At 40.8% G+C, this 13,326-nt stretch overlaps 1 protein-coding gene across 2 annotated transcripts in view; it reads left to right on the top strand.

Annotated features, from left to right (window-relative positions):
- The window catches only part of DDHD2 (DDHD domain containing 2), a 63,314-nt gene that overhangs the window by 2,117 nt on the left and 47,871 nt on the right, over positions 1-13,326 (top strand). The window contains exon 1 of one of the 2 annotated variants that reach the window (XM_060787092.2): positions 3,383-3,544. The exons of the other annotated variant lie outside the window; for it this stretch is intronic. The gene's annotated coding sequence lies outside the window, so the exon portion shown is untranslated. Of the gene's footprint in view, positions 1-3,382; positions 3,545-13,326 lie in introns of those variants that run through there. 2 annotated transcript variants of the gene reach the window in all.

The following is a 13,326-nucleotide window of genomic DNA, read 5'->3' as shown; positions in this document are numbered from 1 at the left end:
ATATATCTTTATAATTCATTCCCTCTTTTCCCCATTACACAATCTTTTCTACTACCCAGTTTCTCTTCTATGAGGAGTTTAACCATATTAACTAACCACATATTTAACATATATGTGCATCCATTTTCAAATTCTTAGTTGACAGGTTAAAAATAATATTCTGAAGCTGTTTGACCTCACTAACCACCTTAACCACATTATTTTACATACATGTGTATCAATTTTCTATCTTTTAGTCACTAAGTTTAAGATAACATTACTCAGCCCTGTTCTTAAGTAGGAGTCATTTGTAAGTCAGATATTTGTAATTCAGGAACTGCCAATGTGTGTATGCATGTGTGTGCGTGTATTTATCTATCTATGGGACTGCTTGTATGTGTGATACACACACACATATACAGGCAGTCTCTGAGCCCCCCTACACACAGCTGTATAAAATCCACATTGAACTGGTTTATATGGCAGTGTGGACTCCGATAATCCAGTTCAAAGCAGATATTCAGCATTTTCTGCCTTGATATTCTGGGTTATATGGCTGTGTGGAAGGACCCTGAGTCACCAACATGGAACTTACAAATGACTCATCTGCCCACGTTTATGGCAGGCATCCTCAGAGGTTGTGAGGTCTGTTGGAAACTAGGCAAGTGGGGTTTATATATCTGTGGAATAATGTCCAGGGTGGGAGAAAGAACTCTTGTCTGTTGGAGGCAAGAGTGAATGTTGCAATTGGCCACCTGGATTAGAATTGAATAGCCTTGGAGCTTCAAATCCTGGCTATTTCCTGCCTGGGGGAATCATTTGTTGGGAGGTGTTAGCATTCCACAGATATGTAAACCTCACTTGTCTAGTTTCCAACAGACCTCACAACCTCTGAGGAGGCCTGCCATAGATGTGGGCGAAACGTCAGGAGAGAATGCTTCTGGAACATGGACAGACAGCCCAGAAAACTCACAGCAAACCATGGTTTCTTTGGAAATATATGAGGTTTATATATCTGTGGGTTTATATATCTGTGGAATGATGTCCAGGGTGGGAGAAAGAACTCTTGTCTCTTTGAGACAAGTGTGAATGTTGCCATTGGCCAGCTTCATTAGCCTTGAATGGCCTTGCAGCTTCAAAGCCTGGCTGCATCCCACTTGAGGGAATCCTTTGTTGGGAGGTGTTAGCTGACCCTGATTGTTTCTTGTCTGGAGATTTCCTGTTTTTGAACGTTGTTCCTTATTTACTGTTAACATATCTGTGGAATAATGTCCAGGGTGGGAGAAAGAACTCTTGTCTCTTTGAGACAAGTGTGAATGTTGCAATCATTAAATGGCCTTGCAGCTTCAAAGCCTGGCTAATTCCTGCCTGGGGGAATCCTTTGTGTGGAGGTGTTAGCATTCCATCTGTTCTCTCTCTCTCTCTCATCTATCTATCTATCTATCTATCTATCTATCTTTTATTCTATTCTATTCTATCTCTGTATATAATAAAAGTCAGTGTTTGTATACGGAGGAAGGACGGGAGGTGTTGTGGCAGCGTTCTGATTGGCTGCCACTGTGGTACTATTTGCATATGGTCTCTGATTGGCCACCAGAGCATTCTGAGCTAGCAGAGGGAAAAGGAAAGGGGCCTGAGGCTGTCAGGAATGGTTGAAGTCCAAAACATCTTGTGGCCCCCCAGCAATGACAGAACAAGACCAAACTTGGCACACAGAGCCCCCCCCCCCCAAACCCACTCAACATCCTGGTGCAGTTTGAGGGGGGATGGACCATGGATGACGGGACTTGCAGTACTTTAACTCACTTCCTTAGAGCACTGTGTCCCACACTAAGGACGGATCAAGACCAAACTTGGCACACAGAAGTCCAATGGCCCACTTTACAACCTGGTGTGGTTTAGGGCAGGATGGGCCACTAATTGTGGGATTTGCAGTACCTTCACTCAAATCACTTCCCACAGAACATTGTAGCTCCTACAAATCACAGGCCAGGTCCAAACTTGGCACACAGAGTACTCATGACCCACTCTACATCCTAATGCAGTTCTAAGGGGATGGACCATGGATGATGGGACTTGCAGTACCTTTACTCATTTATTGAAACCACTGCCACCCTCATCCAATGACTGATCAAGACCAAACTTGGCACACAGAGCCCTCATGATAGACTCTACATCCTGCTGCTGTTTGGAGGAGGGTGGACCATGGATGATGGGACTTGCAGTACCTTTACTCATTTACTGAAACCACTGCCACCCTCATCCAATGACTGATCAAGACCAAACTTGGCACACAGAGCCCCCATGATCGACTCTACATCCTGCTGCAGTTTGGAGGAGGGTGGAGCATGGATGATGGGACTTGCAGTACCTTCACTCACTTCCTGAAAACAATGCAGCCCTTATCCAATGACCAATAAAGACCAAGCTTGGCATACAGAACCTCCATTACCCACTTTCTCTAATAACCTGGGCAGCGCCGGGTCCCCAAGCTAGTAGATATTATAAACTTCCCTTGTGTAATGTATTGTCGAAGGCTTTCATGGCTGGAATCACTAGGTTCTTGTAGGTTTTTTTCGGGCTATAGGGCCATGTTCTAGAGGCATTTCTCCGGACGTTTCGCCTGCATCTATGGCAAGACCACTCCAACAACCACCATGTCAGACTACACAGAGAAGCCATTGAAATCCACAAGCATGTGGACAATTTCAACAGAAAGGAGGAAACGATGAAGATGAACAAAATCTGGCTACCAGCATTAAAAAACTCTAAAATTACAACAACAAAACAGCAGAGAGGAAACAACCAGGCACATCTTAACACCTCTCAGCAAGAGATTTTCCCAGGCTCAGCCAGGCCTTCAAATGCTAATGAAGGTGGTCAGTTGAAACATTCACACCTAGCTCCAGCAGACAAGAGTTCTTTGCCACACCCCAGTCATCCCACAGATATATAAACCCATTTCCCTACTTCCAACAGACCTCACTACCTCTGAGGATGCTTGCCATAGATGCAGGCGAAACGTCAGGAGAAATGCCTCTAGAACATGGCCATATAGCCCGAAAAGACCTACAAGAACCTCCCTTGTGTAGTTTCCCACAGACCTCACAACCTGTAAGGATGCCTGCCATAGATGTGGGCGAAACGTCAGGAGAGAATGCTTCTGGAACATACAGCCCGGGAAACTCACAGCAACCCTGTCTGTGTCCACCACATAAAATAATTTAGTGGTTTCAGGGGCCTGTCAAGGCCCTACAAGTCTCCTGGCTCCTCTCTCTCTCTGCCTGGGCTTCCTTGGAGAGTAGGCCTCGGAGGCCTCTTCCTTCTCTCTTCCCTTCCAAGCGAGGCTCCTCCTCCTCGGGGAAGGGAGGGAGGAAAGGAGGCGGAGAAGAGCAAGCCCGGCCCCTGCTGGCCTTAGTCCCGCCCCAGCCAAGGCATCCCATCGCGGGGCCGCGGTCAGGCGAGGGCGAGGAGGAGAAGGAGGAGGGAGAGACAGGCCTGGGCCGCGTCCATCGCCTCTCAGGAGAGCAGAGCAGAGGAGAAGAGGCAAGGCTCTGCGGGGAAGGTAATGCTCCATGAGAAGGGAGGGATCTGTATGGCAGGACTGCCTTTGCCCTCTGCACATGCACAGGCACCTCTCTTGCCTTCAGCAGGAGGGCCCCCAGGTTCCCCACAGTGGGTTTCAATGGGAGGGAGGGGGATCCTTGGATTTGGAGCCAGATTCTGGCTTGGAAAAGATCACAGGCTGGAAAACAGGGCTGCAAGGCCCCCTTCTACACTGCCCTACAGTCCAGATGGTCAGTTCAGATCATCCACATAATAATAATAATAATAATATATAACAGCTTGAGTCAAGAGTCTGTCCACACTGCCATATAATCCAGTTCAAAGCAAATAATGTGGATTTTATATGGCAGTGTGGAAGGGGCCTCAGTCCTGACAAGTTTAGAGACACAACAGTTTGAGTCAGGCAGGATAGCAATAATAATAATAATAATAATAATAATAATATAAGAGTTTGAATCAAGGGATACAAGCAGGATAGCAATAGGTATAATAAGAATAATAAATTAATCTAATAATATAAATACATTAATATTAGTACTACTACTACTACTACTACAACAGTGGACTCTTAGGGCCCTTCCACACAGCCATATAACCCAGAATATCAAAGCACATGATGTGCCTTGAAGTGGATTATAGGAGTCTGTCCACACTGCCATATAATCCAGTTCAAAGCAGATAATCTGGATTTTATATGGCAGTGTGGAAGGGGCCTCAGTCCTGACAAGTTTAGAGACACAACCATGTTTGTTTGACTGTTGTTGTTTTTTTGCATTTGAATCAAGAGATACAAGCAGGATAGCAATAATAATAATAATAATAAAGTAATAAAGAGTTTGAGTCAAGGGATACAAGCAGGCTCGCAATAATGATAATACTAATATTAATATAATAATACATAACAGTTTGAGTCAGATATAAGCAGGATAGCAATAGTCATAATTATAATAAATCAATATAATAATAATATATGACAGTTTGAGTCAAGAGATACAAGCAGGATAGCAATAATAATAATAATAATATAATAGCTTGAGTCAAGAGATACAAACAGGATAGCAATAGTCATAATAATATATTGATATAATAATAATATATAGCAGTTTGAGACTAGGGATACAAGCAGGATAGCAATAGTCATAATAATATATTAATATAATAATATATAGCAGTTTGAGACAAGGGATACAAGCAGGATAGCAATAGTCATAATAATATATTAATATAATAATAATATATAGCAGTTTGAGTCAAGAGATACAAGCAGGATAGCAATAGTCACAATAATATATTGATATAATAATAATATATAAGAGTTTGAGTCAAGAGATACAAGCAGGATTGTAGTAATCGTAATAATATATTAATATAATAATAATATATGAGTTTGAGTCAAGAGATACAAGCAGGATAGCAATAGTCATAATAATATATTAATATAATAATAATATATAGCAGTTTGAGTCAAGGGATACAAGCAGGATCGCAGTAATAATAATAATAATAATATATTAATAGAGTTTGAGTCAAGAGATATAAGTAGGATAGCAATAGTCATAATAATATATTAATATAATAATAATAATATATAAGAGTTTGAGACAAGGGATACAAGCAGGATTGCAATAATGATAATAATAATATTAATATAATAATATATAACAGTTTGAGAGATACAAGCAGGATAGCAATAGTCATAATAATATATAAATATAATAATAATATATAGCAGTTTGAGTCAAGGGATACAAGCAGGATAGCAATAATATATATATATATATATATATAAATAAATAACAGCTTGAGTCAAGAGATACAAGCAGGATAGCTATATATATATATATATATATATATATATAAAAGAGTTTGAGTCAAGAGATACAAGCAGGATAGCAATAATAATAATAATAATAATAATAATAATAATAATATAAGACTTTGAATCAAGGGATACAAGCAGGATAGCAATAGGTATAATAATAAATTAATCTAATAATATAAATACATTATTATTATTATTATTACTACTACTACTACTACAGTGGACTCTTAGGGCCCTTCCACACAGTCATATAATCCAGAATATGAGAACACATCATCTGCCTTGAAGTGGATTATAGGAGTCTGTCCACACTGCCATATAATCCAGTTCAAAGCAGATAACCTTCTGCTAACCTAGCAGTTCGAAAACATGCAAATGTGAGTAGATCAGTAGGTACCGCTTTGGCAGGAAGGTAAGGACACTCAGTGCAATCATGCCGGCCACATGACCTTGGAGGTGTCTACAGACCACGCAAGCTCTTTGGCTTAGAAATTAAGATGAGTACCACTCCCCAGAGTCAGACACAACTAGACTTAATTTCAAGGGGAAACCTTTACCTATTATACCATACCATGCACTCTGTATTCAGTTGATATAAATATTGAAACACAGGAACGGGAAGCATATTAACACGACAACAAACTCAACGGAGCACGGTTTTACTGTGTTATTAGACCTGCATTTTTATTTCAATTTAAAGCATTATTTATCTCTTTATTTATTGCCGCAAGGAGAGGAAGCTAATACATTTATTATTATTATTATTATTATTATTATTATTATTATTATGCCACACCATCCACTCTGTATTGACTTGATATTCATATTGAAGCACAGGAGTGAGAAGCAAATCAAAACAGAAACAAACTGAATGCAGCAGTTTTACTGTGTTTTACTGTGTTAGACATGCATTTTTTATTTCAGTTTAAAGTTTATTTATTGCCATGACGAGAGGAGGAGAATACATTTATTATTATTATTATTATTATTATTATTATTGTCATTATTATTATTAGGAGCCCCCGGTGGCGCAGTGGATTAAAGCCCTGTGCCGACAGGACTGAAGACCGACAGGTCGCAGGTTTGAATCCGGGGAGAGGCGGTGAGCTCCCTCTATCAGCTCCAGCTCCTCATGCGGGGACATGAGAGAAGCTTCCCACAAGGATGATAAAACATCAAATCATCTGGGCGTCCCCTGGGCAATGTCCTTGCAGACGGCCAATTCTCTCACACCAGGAGTCACTCCTGACACAACCAGGAGTGAATCGTAATGTAAATATCTGATATGCAGGATGTATTTTCATTCACTAGACCAAATTTGGCACAAATACCCAATACACCCAAAATTGAATACTGATGGGGGTGGGGGGTGGAGGAAGGGAGAGTTGATTTTGTCATTTGGTAGTTGTAGTTGCTGGGATTTATAGTTCACCTACACTCAAAGAGCATTCTGAACACCACCAACGATGGAATTAAACCAAACTTGACACACAGCATTCCCATGCCCAATAGAAAATACTGGAAGGGTTTGGTGGGCATTGACCTTGAGTTTTGGAGTTGTAGTTCACCTACATCCAGAGAGCACTGTGGAGTCAAACAATAATGGATCTGAACCAAACCAAGCTGACAGGACTGAAGACCGACAGGTCGCAGGTTTGAATCCGGGGAGAGGCGGTGAGCTCCCTCTATTAGCTCCAGCTCCTCATGCGGGGACATGAGAGAAGCCTCCCACAAGGATGATAAAACATCAAATCATCTGGGCGTCCCCTGGGCAATGTCCTTGCAGACGGCCAATTCTCTCACACAGGAGCGGTCGCTCCTGACATGACCAAAAAATTATTATTATTATTATTACTATTAATATTATTATCACTATTCCCTATGGTGCACTCTGCATTGACTTGATATTCAGATTGAAGCACAGGAGTGAGAAGCAAATTAAAACAAAAACAAACTGAATGCAGCAGTTTTATTATGTTAGACATGCATTTTTATTTCAGTTTAAAGCATTATCTATATCAGTGATGGGCAACCTTTTGAGCTTGGTGTGTCAAAATTCACAAAAAAACCACAGCATAACTCAGATGGAGTGTCACTTCGAGAGAAAAAAACATAATAGCTTCCACTATTTCCAATGGTGGGAAACGGAACCCATAGCACACGCCCTCGCCTCTTCAAGACTCCCCCTCACTTATCTCAATAAGGATGATCAATTAGAAATCCAAGACACACCAGAACAGTAGATTGGATGATGATGATGATGATGATGATGATAATAATTTTATTTTTATACCCCGCCAACCATCTCCCCAAGGGGACTCGGGGTGGCTTACAAGGGACAAGCCCAAAAATTACAATATATTCTGAAGGGAATGCAAGAGAAGTGCAACAATCAAGTAGGCAGGGCTGGAAATATTGCCATCAAAAGTATTGTGGTAGATAGTAAGACGGCCGATGTAAAGTGCTGAACTTAAAGTAGGGACAGCAAAATTACTGGTGGACTACTTAATCAAAAGCACACTGGAACATCCAGGTTTTTAGTTGTCTCCGGAAAGAGGACAAAGTGGGAGTCTGTCTGATCTCCCTAGGGAGGGAGTTCCAGAGCCAGGGTGCCACCACCGAGAAGGCCCTCTCCCTCATCCCCATCAACCGTGTTTGAGACAGGGTGTTGAGGGGGAGAGAGCAGTACCTCCCCAGATGATCTCAAGGTACGCACAGATTCATAGGGGAAGATGCGATCGCGGAGATAGCAGGTCCCGATGGTTGCTGTGGTTATGTGGTTGCCGTTAATAGCGATCACAGGGCCCCCAGAGATGCATCCCCTGTGACATTCCACTGCTCCCTGCTCCGCTGGCCAGAAGTGAGGTCAAAGATCCCCTAATGGCCTAACTGGAAGTCCCAGAACTAGATGCTCTGTGCCGGAGTTCTGTTGCTTGACCTACAGACCTCAGGCAGAGTGTCTATACTATACTACAGCAAATGTTTCATCCTTGGCTCCTGCACCTGGCCGTGTAGGAGTTGAGGATGAAATGTCTTTGGCATGTGGCCCCATACTTCTCTGTATGCGGCCACATGTGGCCACGTGTCATCAAAAATGGTGAAGTGTGTCAGTGCTGACACGCGTGTCATAGGTTCACCATCACGGATCTAAATGTTTATTTATTGCCACGAGGAGAGGAGGAGAATACATTTATTATTATTATTATTATTACTATTATAACTATTAATATTATTATTACTATTCCCTACGATGCACTCTGTATTGACTTGATATTCAAATTGAAGCACAGGAGTGAGAAGCAAATTAAAACAAAAACAAACTGAATGCAGCAGTTTTACTGTGTTAGACATGTATTTTTATTTCAATTTAAAGCATTATCTATATGTTTATTTATTGCCATGAGGATAGGGGGAAAATACATTTATTATTATTATTAATAATAATATTACTTATTATTATTAATAATAATAATCAATTATAAATTATTATTATTATAATAAAATATTTATTATTTTTAATATAATACTATTATTATTATTATTATTATTACTATTCCCTACGATGCACTCTGCTTTGACTTGATATTCAGATTGAAGCACAGGAGTGAGAAGCAAATCAAAACAAAAACAAACTGAATGCAGCAGTTTTATTATGTTAGACATGCATTTTTATTTCAGTTTAAAGCATTATCTATATGTTTATTTACTGAGGCGGGGATAGGGGGAAAATACATTTATTATTATTATTATTAATAATACTTATTATTACTACTACTAATAAATTATTATTATTATTATTATTATACATTATTTATTATTTTTAATAATAATAATACTATTATTATTACTATTCCCTACAATGTACTTTGTATTGACTTGATATTCAAATTGAAGCACAGGAGTGAGAAGCATATTAAAACAAAAACAAACTGAATGCAGCAGTTTTACTGTGTTCGACATTCATTTTTATTTCAATTTAAAGCATTATCTATCGCTTTATTTTTTGCTACAAGGAGAGGAAGCTAATACATTTATTATTATTATTATTATTATTATTATTATTATGCAACACCATGCACTCTGTATTGACTTGATATTCATATTGAAGCACAGGAGTGAGAAGCAAATTAAAACAAAACAAACTGAATGCAGCACAGTTTTACTGTGTTATTAGACATGCATTTTTATTTCAATTTAAAGCATTCTCTATTTCTTTATTTATTGTGGTTGCTTGAGTTCAAATTAGTAGATTCCACCATATAATAAGGACTGGAAGGGATTCCTATGACTTGGGGAGGATGCGATAATCCCTGGAACATCGGAATCAAGGTTGTTTTGGGGATTTCCTTGGGATCAAGGTTGTTCGGGGGATTTCCTGGAATAGAGGATGCACCCAAGGAGTTTTCTTCACTGGGCAGAAGTTGGGACTTTTAGTGAGATGCTGGAGGAAACAAGGGGCATGGTTTAAGGCTCACTATGTAAACAGTGTCAGTAGGTTGGCGATTAAAGAGGCAGCCGTCCTCTGGACGTGGCGCCAGTAGTGTCAGCAATGGCTGTGGGCAGCAGGGTGCCAGTGTGATGCTGACGCTGAATGTCTCTCCTGCTTTCTTCCCAAGCGGGCGCTCATAGAGTCATAGGATCCTTCATCATCTTTGCAGCTTCCTATAATAATTATTAGGAGACTCAGGGAGGTATTTGAAGTATGCGCTCCTATGATTGCTTAAGGGAGCACTTGCTTAAGCTGAAAATAAGTCCAATTCAATGGTTAGTGAATCACAACCCTTTCTCTCCCCGTGCCCTTTGGTTTTGCATAGCAGATTGCTCAAATGTGAGCTTACAACACAGCTGACACTGTGTAGAGCTTCATTCATGGGGGAATATGTTAATGCCTTCACAATGGAGACAGCACCGCTGGATGTTTCCAGAGAACAATCGGGCGTATTGTCACAAATCAGTATGTTTCACTGTGCCAAAAAAGCACAGAAGTGGGAAATGTCAAAGCACAATGAAGACATCCGAATGCGCAGAGCTAGCTAGTGCATATACAAAATTCCATAAAACCTAGATGTAAATATTAGTCGCCGTCCCCTGCCACACGTTGCTGTGGCCCAGTTTGTGTATATGTGCTTTGAGTGTGTATATATGTGTTTATGTGTGTGTATATATTTGTGTATATATGTGTTTGCGTATATATATATATTTGTGTGTATATATGGATGTATGTGGATATGTATGTGTTTGCATGTGTATATGTATATATGTGTGTATATGTATGTGTATATGTGTATATTTGTGCATATATGTGTGTGTGTGTGTGAATGTGTGCATGTGTATATGTATATGAGTGTATAAGGTTAACGGTTGTCCCCTGAAATAATAATAATAATAATAATAATAATCCTTTATTGTACCCCGCTACCATCTCCCGAAGGACTCGGTGCGGCTTACAAGAGGCCGAGCCCAAATACAACAATAAAACAACAACAACAATACAGCAAAATAAATCAAAACAAGGCAATAACATTAACAACACACAATGACGCAATTAAAAACTATGGCAGGGCCAAATGTAATAATTAAAATTAAAAAGTGCTGGGCATGACCAGGAGAAAAGTGTGGGTGTTTGGAGAGGGATGGGTATGCAGATATCCTGAATCTCTGATAAATGACATTAAGTCCAGTTATGTCTGACTCTGGGGGTTGGTGCTCATCTCCATTTCTAAGCCGAAGAGCCAGCGTTGTCCATAGACAACTACAAGGTCATGTGGCCGGCATGACTGCATTGAGCACCGTTACCTTCCCGCCTGATCTACTCACATTTGCATGTTTTCGAACTGCTAGGTTGGCAGAAGCTAGGGCTGACAGCGGAAGCTCATGCCGCTCCCCGGAATTGAACCTGCGACCTTTCGGTCAACAAGCTCAGCAGCCCAGTGCTTTAACCCACTGCGAGTGTATGTGTATATGTATGCACGGGGTATTTTTGGGGTTTTTAAGTCTGTTCCGCTGGGGTTGTGTGTATATGTGTTTAGGGGTGATGGACACTCATTGGCCTGATAGGTGTATTGTGTCCAAATTTGGTGTCAATTCATCCAGTGGTTTCTGACTTATGTTAATCCCACAAACGAACATTACATTTTTATTTATATTGATTCACAAGCCTATAGAGTTTCTTTAAAATATTAAAACCTAGGAGTGAATAAATTAGGTGTTCACATTTTGTGGCTGTATGCTTCTTATTTAGGTTCTTGCTGTGAGTACATTGTCAGTTCAGTAAATGATTCTGTAATAATAATAATAATAATACACTTTATTTATACCCCGCCATCATCTCCTCAAAGGGGACACGGAGCGGCTTACATGAGGCCAAACATTACAGCAAAATAAAATGTAAACAACAAAAATAACATCACAATAAAATTAATAAGCCATTCAAGTAAAAACATATATTTTGTATTGTCAAAGGCTTTCATGCCGGAATCACTGGATTGTTGTAGGTTTTTTGGGCTATATGGCCATGCTCTCTCCTGACGTTTCGCCTGCATCTATGGCAAGCATCCTCAGAGGTGGTGAGGTTTTTTGGAACTAGGAAAAAGGGTGGAATGACCAGGGTGGGACAAAGGACTCTTGTCTGCTGGCAAGCCTGAGCTTGTTTTGTGCTTTAGCCTTGCGGACCTTTTCCCTACAGGTGTTGGCTATTTGTTTGAATTCTTCTTTGGTGATTTCTCCCTTTTTCCACTTCTTGTGCATGTCTCTTTTGTGCATGCCAAAGCTGCCAAAGTTGCTCTTTGGCAGCTGACATGTCTTCGATGTTGATTGAGATTATTGTTATGGTTGGTCCTGAAAAAGTCCGTTGGTTGTTTTGCTTGCTTGCTTGCATGCTGGTCGCTTCTCTGGCGAGAGAATCAGCGGTCTACGAAGACGTTGCCCAGGGGACGCCCGGATGTCTTGCAATCCTGCGAGGAGGCTTCTCTCATGTCCCCCATTAGTAAGGTGTGAATGTTTCAACTGACCACCTTGATTAGCATTTGATGGCCTCGCAGTGCCTGGGGCAATCTTTTGTTGAGAGGCGATTAGATGTCCCAAATTGTTTCCTCTCTGTTGTTTTGCTGTTGTAATTTTAGAGTTTTTTAATACTGGTAGCCAGATTTTGTTCATTTTCATGGTTTCCTCCTTTCTGTTGAAATTGTCCACATGCTTGTGGATTTCAATGGCTTCTCTGTGTAGCCTAACATGGTGGTTGTTCGAGGGGTCCACCACTGGGGCTCCTTGGTGTAATTATGTGAACCTATATATTCATTTATAAAGCTCTATACAGTTCTGGCCCAGCTTACTTATCCGAACGCATCTGCCTCTACTCAGAGGTGGCCCTAGGTAATTTTCAATGGTAAGCAAACAGTATTTTGGCCCCCCCCCCCAACCAATCACTGATATATTTTGTTCATTGTGGGAGTTCTGTGTGCCATATTTGGTTCAATTCCATCATTGGTGGAGTTCAGAATGCTCTTTGATTGTAGGTGAACTATACATCCCAGTAACTATAACTCGCACATGTCAAGGTTTATTTTCCCCCAAGCGCACCTCAAGAGCACCCCTGGGCAAAATCAACTATACTGCAAATGCTTACTTTGCGTAATGGGTTGAGCCACCCCTTCCTCTTCGTCCCATCTCGCAACCTAAGATCATTGGGGGAGGCCCTGCTCTCGGTTCCGTCAACATCGCAAATACGTTTGGCGGGGACGAGAGACAGGGCCTTCTCGGCTGTGGCCCCCCGCCTATGGAATGCACTCCCAAATGAAATAAGATCGACTCCATCCCTCCTGGCCTTCAGAAAAAAATTAAAATCGTGGTTTTGGGACCAGGCCTTTGGGCAGCAGACGTAATTTGCACCATAATGGACATTGACTGGAGTGGCGTTGCGGCAGATGACATTGTGACTTTGTTTTATTGTTTTAATTGAT

Source organism: Anolis sagrei, chromosome 7 (assembly GCF_037176765.1).
Source record: "Anolis sagrei isolate rAnoSag1 chromosome 7, rAnoSag1.mat, whole genome shotgun sequence".
In the NCBI taxonomy this organism is placed as follows: domain Eukaryota; kingdom Metazoa; phylum Chordata; class Lepidosauria; order Squamata; family Dactyloidae; genus Anolis; species Anolis sagrei.
Note: the sequence above shows the minus strand (reverse complement) of the source record. Positions and strands in the feature narration are given on the sequence as shown.